At 46.2% G+C, this 14,809-nt stretch overlaps 1 protein-coding gene across 11 annotated transcripts in view; it reads right to left on the bottom strand.

Annotated features, from left to right (window-relative positions):
* The window catches only part of PPARA (peroxisome proliferator activated receptor alpha), a 93,520-nt gene that overhangs the window by 67,943 nt on the left and 10,768 nt on the right, over positions 1–14,809 (bottom strand). The window contains exon 1 of one of the 11 annotated variants that reach the window (XM_063704611.1): positions 11,405–11,571. The exons of the other annotated variants lie outside the window; for them this stretch is intronic. The gene's annotated coding sequence lies outside the window, so the exon portion shown is untranslated. Of the gene's footprint in view, positions 1–11,404; positions 11,572–14,809 lie in introns of those variants that run through there. 11 annotated transcript variants of the gene reach the window in all.

Here is a 14,809-nt window from a genome sequence, read left to right as displayed (position 1 = left end):
TATGCTACCCAGGCTGGTCTAAAACTTCTGAGCTCAAACAATCCTCCTGCCTCAGCCTTCCAAGTGTTAGGATTACAGGTGTGAGCCACCGTGCCTGGCTAGAACTGTTTAAAACAAACCAGAAAACCAAGAAACCTGTACACAAATGTTCACAGCAGCTTTATTCATAATAACTCCAAGCTGGAAACAACCTAGATGTCCTCCAATGGGTGAATAGTTAAACCATGGTTCCTCCATACCATGGAAATTACTCAGCAATAAAAAGGAATAAACTGTTGATGCACCAACAAGCTGGATGAGTCTCATGAGAATTACCCTGAGTCCCAAAAGGTTATATGCCATATGATTCATTATGTGACATTCTTTTTTTTTTTTTTAAGATGGAGTCTCACTTTGTCACCCAGGCTGGAGTGCAGTGGTGTGATTTCAGCTCACTACAAGCTCCGTCTCCCGGGTCCACGCCATTCTCCTGCCTCAGCCTCCCGAGTAGCTGGGACTACAGGCGCCCGCCAACACGCTTGGCTAATTTTTTGTATTTTTTAGTAGAGACGGGGTTTCACCATGTTAGCCAGGATGGTCTCGATCTCCTGACCTCGTGATCCGCCTGCCTCGGCCTCCCAAAGTGCTGGGATTACAGGCGTGAGCCACCGCGCCCAGCCTATGTGACATTCATAAAATGACAGAAATGGGCAACAGATTAATGACTGGCAAAATTAAAAAAGGGATGGGAAGGTAGGAGAGAAGTGGGTTTGGCTATAAAAGGCACCATGACCGCTGATTGGTGATGGAAACATTATGTATCTTGATGGTATCAATGTCAGTATCCTGACTGTGATATCGTCCTCTCACTTTGCAAGATGTTACCCTTGGGGAAAACTGGAAAGAGTGCTGGGGATCTCTGTATTATTTCCTAAAACTGAACGTGAGGCCAAGGCGGGCAGATCACTTGAAGTCAGGAATCTGAGACCAGCCTGGCCAACAAGGTGAAACCCCATCTCTACCAAAAATATAAAAACGAGCCAGGTGTGATGCACGCCTATGAACCCAGCTACTCAGGAGGCTGAGGCAGGAGAATCACTTGAATCCAGGAGACAGAGGTTGCAGTGACCAGAGATTGCACCAGTACACTCCAGCCTGGGTGACAGAATGAGACTCTGTCTCAAAAAAAAAGAAAAAGCAAAAAAAACTACAATTATCCAAAAAATGTTTTAAGTTAATTTTTAAAAGTACTAAAAGGGAGGAAAATTAGGAGTGATTTTTTGTTTGATTGTTTTTTTGATACAGGGTCTTGCTCTGTTGCCCAGGCTAGAGTGCTTTAGTGTGATCATGGTTCACTGCAGCCTCGAACTCCCAGGCTCAAGCAATCCTCCTACCTCAGCCTCCTGAGTAGCTAGGACTACAGGCACAAACCATGATGCCTGGATAATTTTTTAAATTTTTGTAGAGACAGGGTCTCACTATGTTTCCCAGGCTGTTCTCAAACTCCTGAGCTCAGGTGATCCTCCCACCTCGGCTTCCCAAAGTGCTGGGATTACAGGAGTGAGTTACTATGTCTGGACAACAGTGGTATTTTAAGAACAGGTGATCTGTTCTTCATGTTTTCTGCTCTGCAGCTTTCAGAATCCAGACATGGTAAACATAGCTAGGATATATAATATAGAAACTGTCTCTTTTATTTATTTGCTTGCCTTTTAACTTTTTATTTGGAAGTACTTTCACTTATAGAAAAGTTGCACCCCAAAAACAGAATAAAGAACACCATAACTTTACCCATATTCACTGGTAGTTACCAATTTAACCATTTGCTTTATCATAATTTATTTCCTTCCTTTCTTCCTTCCTTCCTTCTTTCTTTCTTTCTCTCTCTCTCTCTCTCTCTTTCTTTCTCCCTCTCTCTCTCTCTTTCTTTCTTCCTTCTTTCGAGACGGAGTCTCGCTCTGTTGCCAGGCTGCAATGCAGTGGTGCAATCTCGGCTCACTGTAACCTCTGCCTCCTGGGTTCAAGCAATTCTCCTGCCTCAGCCTCCCGAGTAGCTGGGACTACAGACGTGCACCACCATGCCCAGCTAATTTTTTGTATTTTAGTAGAGATGGGGTTTCACCATGTTGGCCAGGATGGTCTCGATCTCCTGACCTCACAATCCGTCCACCTCGGCCTCCCAAAGTGCTGGGATTACAGGCATGAGCCACTGCACCTAGCCCATAATTTCTTTCTTTATAGGTATGTATGTATATATGTGTATGTGTGTGTGTATTTGAGGGTGAGTTGCATACCTCATGGCCCTTTCTCCTAAACACTAAACTACATGTTTGCTAAGAATGGCAGTGTGCTCTTACACACCACAGAACACTTCGCTTCTATTAATTTAACAGATACACTTCAATCTATGATTCGTATTCAAATTTTGTTAGTTGACCCAATAATGTCCTTGATGGCATTTTTCCTCCTTCAGTACAGGATGCTGTTCAGAGTCAGGTATTACATTTTATTGTCTTCTCTCTTTTAATCTGAAACATTTCCGCAGCTTTTCTTTGTCTTTTATGATACTGACATTTTTAAGGAATACCACTTCCAAGCTTTCTTCTTCCCCTTGTCAAACAGAATGTAGCAGCTGCCTTAGTACTGACTTATAGTAACTTATATTGTGACAGATATCTGCATAGAAGAATCCACAGTTAATAAGAACCTCTAACTCGAGGTATATCCCATGTCCCATCCTGAAGCTGGGTTCTTAAATAGGCTCCCAGCCTCTCTAACAACTTGTACGCCCTTCATTTTGCCAGCTTGCCAACTGGAAATGTGTCCAAGGCTTTCTTATTTGGAACTAGAGGTTCCCAGAGCTACATTCCTATTCAACACAACAAATAAAAGAAAACTAAAAACATAACTGTTTTGTAAATCCCCAAATAAGAGAGTGAAAAGAACAGCCACAACATCTACCTGATAGCATGACTTTAAGCACCTCAACATAATTCAAACATTTAGCAAACATCGGTTAACAATAAACCAAGTACCTTCTGCAAGAGCTGGTTGTAGGACAAATCCTTTTCTAAAGGGACAAAGATGAATGCAACTTAAAGTGACAAGAACACTAAGGGAGCAGAAGCAAGCCATTTAAGGGTAAAAATGGAATTTTCTGCTATAAAGTAAAGCTCTGCATAAAAATAAGACAGAACAGGAGATCTAGTAAGGGTTTATTCATAAGACCCCATGCTGAGGATTTCAAGGAGACAGTCACGTTTCTGGGTAACCGACTATGGGATTGTCCCTCATGGGGCCAAGTAACCTGTCAAAGCAACGAGGCTTCCTATTCAACAAGCCCTGTGGCCACCCTGCCAGCTGGAGGCTCTATCTGAAGCCTGGAAACAGCTGTCAACATGCCTTGAATCCAACAGGTCCCGATGTGACCTCGGTCTTTTACCTCTGCGCAAAGTTACGGCTTATGGCTGTTTGGACAGTCTGGTTTGTCAATCGTTTGGTCGGAAAGACTGTTTTTTTCTTTTTTGAGATGGGGTCTTGCTCTCTCACCGAGGCTGCAATGCAGTGGCACGATCTCAGCTCACGGCAACATCCACCTCCCGGGTTCAAGTGATTCTCCTGTCTCAGCCTCCTGAGTAGCTGGAACTATAGTCACACGCCACCATGCCCGGCTAATTTTTGCATTTTCAGTTTCACCGTGTTGGCTAGGCTGGTCTCCAACTCCTGACTTCTGGTGATCCACCTACCTCGGCCTCCCAAAATGCTGGGATTACAGGCGTAAGCCACTGCCCGGCCCAATGCTGTTCTTTTTTTTTTTTTTTTTTTTAATTACTTGCATTCATCCTGTGGTTTCCATCCCAGCTCATGGCATCCTGCCCAGGGTATCACTCCCTCCCTCCTCACTTCCTGCCACAGTCTCCTCCCTCTCCCTTTTCTAAGGTTCTCATACACGGCTGCCAGGTTCCTCACCTGGAAGAGAGCCCTGATCACCTCCTGTGGATGGGCTCTTCTCGAGCATGGCTTCCAAGTACCCAGATTCACAGGTAGGGAAACCGACCAGGGACAGGTATCACCCAAGGCGACACGGCTGCTCAGTGGCTGGGCTGGAGCTAAGGTCAACGTCTTCCTACACCCAACGCGGTGGAGCCTTTCCCACTTAGCCACCTTGCTTGGCCAGGCCCCGCCCCTTCAGGCCCCTCTGCAAACCTCAGAACCACCTACAGCTTCTGCCCGGGCCCTGCAAGCTGCCCAAGGGGGCTTTTTAGCAGCTAGATCAGAGCATATCCAGTCCCCTAAGAAGCCCTCGCTGGTCCCCATCCCATGGCCTTTCACACACAACACAAACCAGAGTCCTCACAACGGCCCCGACCTCCACGAGACTGGTCCTGCCTCTCCCCTGGGACCTCCTGACCTCTTTCTCCTCCTCCTCCTCTCCAGGACACTGCTCGAGTCACACTTCCTGGCTGTTCCTCTCATGAGCCCACCCTGCTGCCCTCCCTGTCAGGATGCTCCCATCCTGATGTCTGCTCCACCTGCTCTCACCTGCTTCCAGCCCTTCCTCAGATGCTAGGTCCTGGTCACCACCTCAGGGAGGCCAGCCTGGACCAGCCTCCTGGTGCCCTCACCCCTTCTGGCACCCTTGACCCACTCACCTGCCCTGGGCTTGCTCCTTCTACTGTACCTGAAGGCGGCTAAGTCACCAGGCCAGCTGCTCCATCACTCCACTCATGACCTGTCTGTCCCTGCCAGAGCATCAGCTCTAATAGACGAGGGTGTCATGGGTTTTGTTCACTTACGTATCTTAGAACAATGCCTGGTACAGAGAAGGAGCTCAAATATCTGGTGGAGTTTGAACTAGAATGCACGAATCTTCTCTTCATGTCCCCTAGCAAGCCCTGGACTCTGGCCAAAATAGATGACTCGGCATCTGCCAGCCCCACCCCAGGGTTCCTGGACTATGTACTTTTTTTTTTTTCTTTTTTTATGAGACAGAGTCTTGCTCTGTTGCCCAGGCTGGAGTGCAGTGGTGCAATCTTGGCTCACTGCAACCTCTGCCTCCTGGGCTCAAGCAATTCTCCCGCCTCAGCCTCCCAAGTAGCTGGGATTACAGGTACCTGCCATTGTGCCTGGCTAATTTTTGTATTTTTAGTAGAGACAGGGTTTCGCCATGTTGACCAGGCTGGTCTCGAACTCCTGACCTCAGGTGATCCGCTGTCTCGGCCTCCCAAAGTGCTGGGATTACAGGCGTGAACCACTGCACCCGGCCCTGGCCTCTGTACTTTATCCTACTTCTTTCTGCCAGGAATGCATCCCATTCTACACATTTGGGGGGCAGTACAGATGCCTTTCCTCTCCAAAGTGCTCAGGATCCCCCCAGGGGAAGGACTTTGTCCCTCCTCTGAATCACGACAACTCTCATTGTGGGTATTGATGTACGCCTTTTCTGCTCAACTGACCTATAACTCTTGGAGGAAGAATTCTTGTCTGTCATCTTCCTCTCCTACACCAGGCAGATGTTCAATAAAAATTTACAGAATGAATCTGACATTGGTGCTAAATTCTGAACATTGTTCCCTGTCTTACAAAAACTCAAATCAGGACCAGTGCAGTGGCTCACACCTGTAATCCCAGCACTTTGGGAGGCTGAGACAGGCTGATCCCTTGAGTCCAGGAGTTTGAGACCAGCCTGGGTGATATGACAAAACCCCATCTCTACAAAAAAAAAAAAAAATTAGCCGGGTGTGGTGGTACACACCTGTGGTCCCAGCTACTTAGGAGGCTGAGGTGGGTGGATCACTTGAGGCCAGGAGTGAGCCAAGATCACACCACTGCACTCCAGCCTGGGTGACAGAGTAAGACCCTGTCTCAACAAAACAAAACAAACAACTCCCACCCCCCTGCCACCAAAAACACACTTAAATCATTTTAAGTAATGGACCTATGAAAAAGAGCCTGTATATAGTACAAGTATTTAAGGGACAAGACTGGTTGCAGAACAAATGTTTTTCTAAAAAAAAAAAAACAAAGATGAATGCAACTTAAAGTGACAAGAATGCTAATGGAACAGAAGCCAGCTGTTTAAGAGGAAAACTGAATTTTCTTGTTAAAAAGTAAAGTTCCTGAAGTGCATCCCGTGACAGCCTGGGAGGGAGTGCATTGAACAGTTTTCAGGCCATTTGAACTGACTATAGTCAGCTCTGTAAAGTCCACATCATTCAAGTAAACGTAGTCAGGATGCCTACATGTGCTTGGTGTCAGATGTCAGTATCCCTTGTGTGACACATGAGGCCTTTCTTAAGATGACTGACACCTTCCCAATACTGAGCTGTCCCTTCCATGAACATAGTATATCCATCTATTTATTTGGGCTATATTTAAGCTCTCTTAATAACATAATCAGTTTTCTGAGTAGAGATCTTATATATCTTTTTCAGATTTATTCCTAGATATAGATACACTATAAAAGTAACTTTTAATTAATAAACTTTCTTATTTAGAGAAGTTTTGGGCTTACAGAAAAATTGAGTGGAAAGTACAGAGAGGTCTCATATACCACCTCACTCCCACCACAGTTTCCCTGTTATTAACATCTTGCACTGGTGGCCGGGCGTGATGGCTCATGCCTGTAATCCCAGCACTTTGGGAGGCCGAGGCGGGCAGATCACGAGAGCAGGAGATCAAGACCATCCTGGCTAGCATGGTGAAACCCCGTCTCTACTAAAAATACAAAAAATTAGCCGGGCGTGGTGGTGGGCGCCTGTAGTCCCAGCTACTCGGGAGGCTGAAGCGGGAGATTGGCGTGAACCCGGGAGGCGGAGCTTGCAGTGAGCCGAGATCGCGCCACTGCACTCCCTCCGTCACAAAACAAACAAACAAACAAACATCTTGCATTGGTGAGGTACATTTGTTGCCACTGATGAGCCAATGTTGACATATTATTGCTAACTGAAGCCCACAGTTTTCATTTTCACTCTTTGTGTTGTACATTTTATGGGTATTGACAAATGCCTAATAATATGTATTCATTGTTATGGTACCATACAGAATAGTTTCACTGCCCTAAACATGCCCTGTGTTCCACCTATTCATTCCTCTTTCCCTCCCCATGAGCCCCTGGCAACCACTGACGCATCTTTTTACTGTCTTCATAGTTTTGCCTTTCCCATAATGTGTAGCGTTGGAAGCAGACAGTATATAGCTTTTTCACTTTGAGTTCTTTCAGGTGTACAATATTTTCGATAATAATGTAAGTGGTATTATTTGCCAAAATGTTTTCCAAAGTGGCTATCATTTTACATTCCCATCGGCAGTGTATGAGAGTTCTTATTCCACATTCTTACGCATACTTGGTCAGACTGCTTAATTACAGCCACTCTTGTGGGTGTGTAGTGATATCTTTCTACCAAGAGAGATGTCTATGAACTTGCATTTCCCTAGTGACTAATGAGGGAAAGGCACGTGAACATCTTTTCATGTGCTTGCTTACCATCCATTCAAACGACATGCCCATTGTTGAAGAGTTAGTTCATCTTTCACCCATTTTTAATTGGGTTGTTTGACATCTTATTGAATTACAGTAGTTCTTTATATAATCCATATACAAGTCCTTTGTCAGATATATGTTTTGTAAATATTTTCTCTAAGTCTATGGTTTGACTTTTCATTTTATTAAGTGTTTTCTGTTGAGTAAAAGTTTCTAATTTTGAGGATGACTAATTTATTAATTTTTTCTTTTATAGTTTATGCTTCCTTCTTCTTCTTTTTTTTTTTTTTTTTTTTTTTTGAGATGGAGTCTCGCTCTGTCGTCCAGGCTGGAGTGCAGTGGTACGATCTCGGCTCACTGCAAGCTCCGCCTCCCAGGTTCACGCCATTCTCCTGCCTCAGCCTCCCGAGTAGCTGGGACTACAGGCGCCTACCACCACGTCCGGCTAATTTTTTGTATTTTTAGTAGAGATGGGGTTTCACCGTGTTAGCCAGGATCGTCTTGATCTCCTGCCCTTGTGATCTACCTGCTTCAGCCTCCCAAAGTGCTGGGATTACAGGCGTGAGCCACTGCGCCCGGCCGCTTTCTTCTTTAAGAGACTGAGTCTTACTCTGTGGCCCAGGCTGGAGTGCAGTGGCATGGTCATAATTCACTGCAAGCTTCAACTCCTGGGCTCAAGTGATCCTCCTGCCTCAGCTTTGTGAGTACCTAGGACTACAGACATGTGCCACTGTGCCTGGCACAGGTTTTTTATTTTTATTTTTGGTAAAGACCCACTCTTGTTATGTTGCCCAGGCTGCTCTCGGACTCCTGGCCTCAAGCTATCCTCTCACCTCGGTCCCCCAAAGCATTGGAATGACAGGTGTAAGCCAGCATACCTGGCCTAGTTAATGCTTTTTAAATCATGTTCAAGAAATCTTTGCCAAACCCCAAATCACTAGAATTTTCTCATATGTTTTCTTCTGAAGGTTTTATAGTTTTAACTCTTTTTTTAACACATGGTCTCCCTGTCACCCAGTCTGGAGTGCAGTGGTACAATCATGGCTCACTGTAACCTTGACCTCTCTAGGCTCAGGTGATCCTCCCACCTCAGACTACTGTGTAGCTGGGACTACAGGTGAGTGCCATCATGCTCAACTAATTTTTTCATTTTTTTGTAGAGAAGGTGTTTCGCTATGTTGCCCAGGATGGTCTTGTAACTCCTGGGGCCAAGTGATCCACCCGCCTTGGCCTCTCAAAGTGCAAGATTACAGGCATGAGCCTCACTGTACCTGGATGGTTTTAACGCTTACAATTAGATCTATGACCCATTTCAATAATAATTATATGACATAACACAGTATCATATAATATGATATATATTACATAATATGTAACATGATATATACTATTATTACATAATAGTATAATATAATGATAAAAATTATGAGTTTGTAGTGCTGTGAGCTGAAGGTTGAGGTTCTTTTGCATATGGCTATCCAGTTGTTCCAGTATCATTTGTTGAAAAGATTATCTTTTCCCCACTTAAATGACTTGGCACTTTGCTGAAAATCAATTGACCATATATGTGTGGATCTATTTCTGGACTTGCTATTCTGTTCCATTCATCTAATGGTCTATTTTCATATCAATACCATACTGTCTTGATTACTGTAGCTTTATAATAATTCTTGAAATCATGTAGTCTAAGTCCTTCAACTGTGTTGTTCTTTTTCGAAGTTATTTTAGCAACTCTGGGTTCCTTGCATTTCCATATAAACTTTAGAATCAGGTTATCAAATTCTACAAGTAGGCATGCTGAGGTCTGATTCCGATTGCTTTGAATCTGTAGATCATTTTGGGAAGAGTCGCGATCCTAAGATACTGAGTCTTCTGATTCAAGAGCATGTTATAACTTGCCATTTATTTAGGTCTTTTAAAATTTCTCTCAGCAGCGTTTTGTAGATTCCAGTGTACAGGCCTCGCGCACTTTATCTCTGAGCATTTCATAATTTTCATGCTTGATTACTGTTGTTTTTTTTTTTTTGAGATGGTAGTCTTGCTCTGTCACCCAGGCTAGAGTGCAGTGGCATGATCTCGGCTCACTGCAAGCTCTGCCTCCTGGGTTCAAGCAATTCTCCTGCCTCAGCCTCCCCAGTAACTGGGATTACAAGCGCCTGCCACCACATCCAGCTAATTTTTGTATTTTTAGTAGAGATGGGGTTTCACCATGTTGGCCAGGCTGGTCTCAAACTCCTGACCCCAAATGATCCACCTGCCTCAGCCTCCCAAAGTGCTGGGATTACAGGCATGAGCCACCACACCTGGCCTGATGTATCCACTTCTATAAAATGCCATGTGGGTTGATCACTGAGAGACAAGGAGTCGACACAACCATATGCTTTGCAGTCTGTGCATGAAACTGACCGACAGATGCTCAGGGACCAATCACAGACTGACTTTGAGAGAAGTGATGCAATTGGCCAGTGATCATCATGCACATCTGTTATCTATACTGTGATTTGTAGGCTGGAGAACTGGCGGCAGAGCTTGTACTTTATACAGCACTCACAGTTCATATACCATGGGAGCTGGGATCTGATCTGTATTGTTGGGAGACCACTATAATTTAACTAAGCAGTGATAATTAATATTTTATTTTTAAAAATAGAGATGGGGTTCTATGTTGCCCAGGCTGGTCTCCAACTCCCAGACTCAAGCAATTCACCCGCCTTGGCCTCCCAAAGTACTGGGATTACACGCATGAGCCACTGACTGAAATTTATGCATAATGGAACTGTGCAAAGGGAGGAAAGCCTGCATTTGAAAAATTGTCCTTAAAAATAATTAGAGGCCTAGGATGAGGCTCTGTTCCTCCAGAAGGATATTCACTTGCTTTTGCCAGGCATTTGAGGTCCTTGCAATCTGAGATCACCTTAATCCAGTCTCAAGGACTGGGCATAGCTAGAACTGGACTTCAGTCCTTGATTAAGCTGATCTGTTTCCAGGTCACCTGTACTACTGGGATGGAGCTTTTTTGGGTCCCAATCCAAAGTTTGGGATGTTTACCAGGGTCTTCCCTTCTAGCCCCTCAAAAGTGCCACTCAGGCTCTTAACTGCTTCTTTCATAAATTGGCCAACACCCCAGGGACACAATGGCCCTAAACATCAAGTTTCCATCTTCTCCAGACCATGGCCTGGCAGTTCTTCACTATCTTGTAAACTCTCCAATTCCTCCACATATGTTTAAAGATTCTGTCCACCTTTGCCAGTTAACTTCCAAACTACTAAGCCACTGTCAGAAATGCAGTTCCCTGGCTGGGCGTGGTGGCTCACACCTGTAATCCCAGCACTTTGGAAGGCCAAGGGCAGGCAGATCACCTGTGGTCAGGAGGTTGAGACCAGCCTGGCCAACATGGCCAAATCCCATCTCTACTAAAAATACAAAAATTAGCCAGGTGTGGTGGCAGGCGCCTGTAGTCCCAGCTCCTCCGGAGGCTGATATGGGAGAATCACTTGTACCCAGGAGGCGGAGATTGCAGTGAGCCGAGATCATGGCATTGCACTCTAGCCTGGGCAACAGAGCGAAACTCCGTCTCAAATAAATAAATAAACAAATGAAAATAAATACAAATGTAAAAAAAGAAATGGAGTCCCCAACTTAACGTTCTCAAATCATCCCAAATTTATCAGCCCTATGATTTGAAATAGCTACTTGTCTTATTATTTTTTTACTTCCATAGCTACAAAGAAGTAATTCTGTAATCTTCAATAAAATCCATAGACTGAATGAAATAGGAAAACAATTACATTTCTATCCTTAATGTTTTCCTCATATTCAGGCATTACCCAAATAATAACTTTCTCATTAAAACACTAATAAAATTTTCAAACAGAAAACAGTCACCTTTTAATAAGCACAAGGGTGTAGATTTAAGTGGAGAGGAAAGCTTTGTTAAATACCTCCTATGCTGGGCCACCTTCTAGCAGCTGAGGGTGCAGCCGTGGAGAAAACAGAGAAACACCTCTGTCATCATGGAGCTGCCATTCTAGGGAGGGGAGACAGGTAGGAAACAGACAAATCAAGAAAGCATGTACTGGCCGGGTGCAGTGGCTCATGCCTGTAATCCCGGCACTTTGGGAGGCCGAGGCTGGCGGATCACCTGAGGTCAGGAGTTCAAGGCCAGCTTGGCCAACATAGCGAAACCCTGTCTCTACTAAAAATACAAAAATTAGCAATGCATGGTGGCGGACGCCTGTAATCTCAGCTATTCAGGAGGCTGAGGCAGGAGAATGGCTTGAACCCGGGAAGCGGAGGTTGCAGTGAGCTGAGATCGTGCCATTGCACTCCAGCCTGGGCAACAAGAGTGAAACTCTGTCTCAAAAAAAAAAAAATTACTGTATGTAAATTTTATCTTAATAAACCCGACTTTATTTATTTTGGGGCAGAATCTCACTCTTGTCACCCAGGCTGCAGTGGAGCGATCTCGGCTCACTGCAGCCTCCCTAGTTCAAGGGTTTCTCCTGCCTCAGCCTCCTGAGTAGCTGGGATTACAGGCGCCCACCACCACGCCCAGGTAATTTTTTTGTAGTTTTAGTAGAGACAAGGTTTCACCATGTTGGCCAGGCTGGTCTTGAACTCCTGACCTCATGTGATCCGCCTGCCTCAGCCTCCCAAAGTGCTGGGATTACAAGTGTGAGCCACCGCACTCGGTCAACCTGACTTTAAAAAACACCAATACAAACCCTCAAACCCATCTCCATGGCCTGGTTTCTTGGGAATTAATAGAGAGCGGGCGGTCAGTCGTGGAAGGCTGGCAGGACACATCCTTGTCACTCCCATGGGGGAAAGCGTGTGGGCGACTTCTCCAAGGACATCAGGGAACCAGCCCTGCTTTCACTTGATGCAGCGGGGCCCAGGAGCCCCGGGCAGGATGTGGCTGTCTCCCTCCCCACCGCCCTGGCTGGGCAAAGCATGACATGGCTGCCCTGGAAGGCACAGACCACTCATGTCACATCGTCCTGGGAAAGGGGCTTCGAGAAAGGCCTGCATTTGTCTAGGGAATCATCTACCTCTCATTTCTATCAAACCAAATGGAGTCAAGCTTGCCACAGCCAGGAGCCTGCTCTTCCCGCTTATGTGACTGTGGTGAAATCGTGAGCATGAGGGCTCATTTGCTTTTCAGGCTAGAACTATCAGTGACGGAGCAAAGGCTGAAGCCATAACTAAGCAGGCAGTGTGTCTTCAATATAGGTCATTAGATGTATGATTAGAGTTAATAATCACCTAGGATTTAAATTCTGCTAACCTATGTGGGTCACAAGGAGTTTAACTTGAGCGCTTAATGCCTTTAAGATCATAATCAGGAGAACTAAAATGAGCTCTCGAGTTTCTTGGATAATTTGTATTCACTCTTTCCTCCCCCTGGACTTGGTTCTTTAGTGAAAGGAAATTCCGAAGTTTAAAGACAACCACATCTGGAGCCGCACATTCCGTTCACTGGCAGGTGCTGCACACACGCCCCCGCGACCCCTGTGACCCTCTGTCCCCGCTCTTTCCCCTCTGCAGGCTGCTCTCAGTTTCCCTCCGTGCCTCTCCTTGTAGCTGGGAGTCTGCCAGTTATGCGATGCAGTGGTTGGTAGTGGCAGGGAATCATGCCTGCTGTTTTCCACGGCAGGACAGCGCCTGGCACGCAGTACGTGCTCAGTAAATATTTGCTGAATAAATACATGAACTGAGGAATGAATGACTGACATATGCCCCTAATAGCTGCTCAAGTGAAGGCAGAATTCGTCAAATCAGAGTGACTCAAATGCCATAGGTTATCTGAAGGACAAAACTCCTGCCTCTAGTTTGGGGGAGCAGCAAGGAAGGCTTCAGGAAGGAGGTGGCATTTAAAACTTGAGGAATCTCAAGCGGTGGGTACCCGGCAGGAGCCACAGGCTCCCAGAGCCAGTCCTGAAGCACCTACCAGCAAGAGGCTCCGGGTTCAACCATGAGTGATGAGCCAAGGATTCTGGCCTCACAGGGTCTCAGGGAGAGCCACTGTCACCAAGCCATCACTTGAATAAACACTGCCTGAGTGCATGAAAGGAAAAGCACCAGGTGTTACAAGTACCTGCATCAGCGTACAACCCCGGCAGGTGGTTCAGGGAGCCTTCCCTAAGAGTGAGTTTAAGCTGAGGTCTCAAAGGTAGAGGTCACAGGGTTGCGGCGGGGTATGAGGGTAAGGGAGTGTGTCTCCGGCATGCCCAGTGCACGAGAAGAACCAGAAGGGGCTTGTGTAGACAGCGTGTCGGTCAGTCCCTGGAATGTCAGGGCCATACCCTCCTATCAACCTCTCATCCCATAAACATTGGATGGATGGGACAACATTAAGATGGGAGAAGCAATGATAAGCAAGGAAGCACCTACCAAGCTCACACTACCTGCCAGGTGCAGCAATCCAGAGAAACCCTAGCATGCACCCCTCTTGCAGCTGAGGGAAACTGAGCCACAGGCCAGCTGAAAAATCTGTCTGCATCTGAGAGCTGCTAAGTGGTGGGTGAGGACCCTACACCTTGTCCTGCCTTTGATGTCCCCCACCCAGCCCTAGCAGGAGGCTGGCAACTGAGACCAAAAAGGGTCACCAGGGTGAGGGGAGGGGAAAACGCAGGACAGCTCAGAATCAGACACACTGAGGGCGAGGGCCTCCGGGAGGGCCCAGGTGACATCTGGAAGGCGGGTGGGTGACAGGTTTCAAGCTCACAAAGGTGATGGCGACGTACAGGGGGCCTCGTGGAGCCAGAGGGGGTGGGGGCATCCAGAAAAGCGCAGGGATCGAACGCTAGCGCGGAAAAGGGAACGCCACTGAGGGCTCTGAGGAAGTTGCACACACACAGTCGGGAAGTCCACATCCGCTCACCTGGTCCTTCGGTGATTTAACTTCACGTGTATAAAAATGATACCTGGTGGATGGATGTGTTACACCTTAGGCTAGAATCTCATCTTTTTCTCTCTCAGAAGAAATTAATTCCTTTTCTGAGTTCTAATTTTTATTTATTTATTTATTTACTTATTATTTTTGAGACAGAGTCTCGCTGTTGCCAGGCCGGAGTGCAGTGGCACGATCTTGGCTCACTGCAGCCTCCGCCTCCCGGGTTCAAGCGATTCTCCTGCCTCAGCCTCCTGAGTAGCTGGGACTACAGCCATACCACGCCCAGCTAAATTTTGTATTTTTAGTAGAGACGGGGTTTCACCACGTTGGCCAGGCTGGTCTCGATCTCTTGACCTCGTGATCCACTCACCTGAATTCTAATTTTTAATTGTTCCTTCTTGTCTTTCAGAGGCTTCCTCCTTGAAGAGTCTACAACAGACCTGATACCATA

The sequence above is a fragment of the Gorilla gorilla genome, chromosome 23 (genome assembly GCF_029281585.2).
Source record: "Gorilla gorilla gorilla isolate KB3781 chromosome 23, NHGRI_mGorGor1-v2.1_pri, whole genome shotgun sequence".
Classification (NCBI taxonomy): Eukaryota; Metazoa; Chordata; class Mammalia; order Primates; family Hominidae; genus Gorilla; species Gorilla gorilla.
The sequence above is the reverse complement of the archived record's forward strand: the minus strand, read 5'-3'. Positions and strand labels throughout refer to the sequence as shown.